Source organism: Cricetulus griseus, chromosome 7 (genome assembly GCF_003668045.3).
Source record: "Cricetulus griseus strain 17A/GY chromosome 7, alternate assembly CriGri-PICRH-1.0, whole genome shotgun sequence".
Lineage (NCBI taxonomy): Eukaryota > Metazoa > Chordata > Mammalia > Rodentia > Cricetidae > Cricetulus > Cricetulus griseus.
In genome coordinates this window covers 77103224-77106278 of record NC_048600.1, presented here as the reverse complement: position 1 = coordinate 77106278, position 3055 = coordinate 77103224, and positions in this window count along the sequence as shown.

Genomic DNA, 3055 nt, shown 5'->3' with positions numbered 1-3055 from the left:
CAAAAATGAAATCACACAGCCATGTAAATGCAGGTTCATATGCCATATGAGACACATGGACTGAGAAAAAGCCACACACAGAGAACTTTGTTTTAGGGAAGGGATGGCCAAGGATCTGGACTGATGCACAGGATGTAGAATTCATGTGTGGTGATGAGTTCCATAAGAACCAACTATGCTGTAGCCCTCTCGAACCACACTCTCTTGCTACCAACTGCACATAGGGCCAAGCAATCGCCTTCTGAATACACGAGCCAAAATTAATCTTCTCTCCTTAATTAGTTCTTTTCTGGTAGTTTTCAATAGTAATGCAAAGGCAAGAATAGCATACCAAGGACTTGCATGGGCAAAACCTGAGAACAGGTCTCTCGGTGAGCACATTGGCCCACCAGTAACTTGGTTGCCTGACAACATCAAGACACTCAACCATGACTCATCATAAGTGCCTAGCATCCAGGCAAAATTTGCCTATATACTAGGAGGCAGAAAAATATGGCCCATAATTAAGGAGAACCAGTCAGTAGAAGCAAGTCTGGAAATGGGAAGAACAATGGGGCAAGAATGACAGTAGGAAGAGTCAGATGGGACTCCAGCAATAAAATAGGCAGGACAAATGCAGACAACATGTTCTCAACCTAGTATATGAGACAGACAGAAGATTAGACACCGGAGAAATAGATACTAGTACACATAAACCTTATAAATAGGAAACAGAGGTTGTATTCAACTGAAAGTAAAAATGAAAACCAAAGTGGCAGCATATGGGCACAGGAACTGTGCCTTTGTGACATTATAAGGAGCAGGACCAAATGTTGGAAGAAATAACTGAATATATTCCACAATGAAGGAAACTATCATAGTCTCTAGATGGCTATAAAAGTACAGAAATCCCACAAACTGTAAAAGATAAACAAACACACACACAATCATACACATACCCTAGTGCCACCCTGAGACTCATCCAAATGGAATTCCTGGAAGCCAGGCCTAGAGAAAAAAGCTTAGAAACAGAGAAAACAACAACATAATAAAAAGAGAGAATAGGTATAGGAAGGAACGTAGGATTGTCAGAAACTACTCTGGCCAGACAATAGTTTCTCCCTAATGTTTCTTTTATGGAGCCTGGCATCAAACCTGTAGCCTTTCCTATGCTAGGCAAGCATTCTACCAGCTGAGCTGCATGCCAGCCATGAACAGGGTCATTAGAAGGCTGGAAGAAAGTATGAGGCATAAATTCTCTAGCAAGTGAAATGTCTCCCATTCTAGTTTGTTTTTCATTGCTGTGATAACACCATGACCAAAGGCAACTTGGAGAGGAAAAGGCTTCTACATCCTGATTATAATCTGTCATGCGGAAAGTTGGGGTAGGAACTCAAGCAGAAGCAGAAGCAGGAACCACAGAGGAATGCTGCTTGCTGGTTTGCAATCCATGACTGACTCAGCTTGCTTTTCCACACAGCTCTGGACCATCTGCTCAGGGCTGAAAATGCCCACAGTGGGCTGGACCATCTCACTTCAATCAATAATCAAGCCTTGCCTACGGGCCAATCTGACGGAGGCATTTCCTCAAGGTTTCCTCTTCCCAGACGACCCACACTTATGTCAAACTGACAAAAACAAACAAAACCTAACCGACACAGCCCTCCAAAAAGTAAGGCAAAATACAAGATCTCCAAACAAAAGTCAAAAGGATTCATCAGCAACAGGCTTGCAGAGGAAATTCTTTGGGCAAAGGGAATTATCCCAGATGGAGCCTTGGATCCAACACAAAGAATGAAGAATGTCAGAAATGGCAAGGACGTGTGCTAGCACTATTAAAACTCTTTCTAACTTCAGGTTTCCTTAAAGGATAGTTGCTTACAGTAAAAATGACAAAATTATTGTATAACTTATCAAATAGAAGTAAATTATGTGATAATAAGAGCACAGATGGAGAGTTTGGGGGAAGTATCCTATTTTAAGGATTGTATGGTTGAAATGAATGATAGAATTTAAACATAGCCTGTGATATATTAACATATGCACTGCACACTTCAGAACTGTCATTCTCAAAAGGTAACTAAGGACCAACAGGCGTGCCTAAGTGCTTTTCAGCCCCAAAAACACCAACATTATTTTTGTAGCAAATCCTCAGGGACAGTCATCTTCTTTAGCCCTATGATCTCATAAGTACCATGAAGTTTCCAGGTGTGATGTCACATGTGGCATTACAACAGAGCGAACGAAACAGCAAACTAGGAATTAAAGAAACATGTCACAATGATAACACAGCAACACTCTTATCAATACATTTTATTTTGATTCACACCATAATTTTATCCAATAATATTTGAATATGAATGGTGTGCCCATCTGCATATCTGAAGTCATCCATGTCTGGACTTTGTAAAAAGAGATCTGGATCAAACACTAAGACATTTTAAAAATCGATGTCCTGAAGTAATCTCTAAAAGAAAATAATTTAAAAAAGAGTTCCACCTAATAAGTCAAAATGAAGAAGGAGGGGAAGGAGGAGAAGGGAAAGCAAAGACATGATTTAAAAGAGGGATAAAAATAGGATGATGAGAAGCAAAATTGTGAAGATGACAGACACATCAACTGAATGATTTTAAACAGTAATATTAATTGTATATTATCTAGAAAAACATTTTAAATGTAAAGTATATAATTTGAAAATAAAAGTATAGGAAAACATACAACATAAAAAATTGAGTATGCTGTATTACTATCAAGCCAAGTAAACCTCAAGACAAAATGTAACAATGAATAAAAGGGTCTTTCAAAGAGAGATGTCAAGGCAGGCAAGATGGCTCAGTGGGTAGTGCTGCCTTGCTGCCCAAGCCTGGAGACCTGAGGTCCATTTCTGGGATTCATATAAATATCAAAGGAGAGAACTTACTCCTAGGGCTTGTCTTCTGACCTCTGTGCATGCCCACCAGCACATATAATAATAAGACATGAAAATAACATTTTAAGAAATATAGCAATCTTAAATGTCTATGTGATCATTGACATAAATTCATAACAAGATTGTTAAGATTAAGGCACAGGCAAA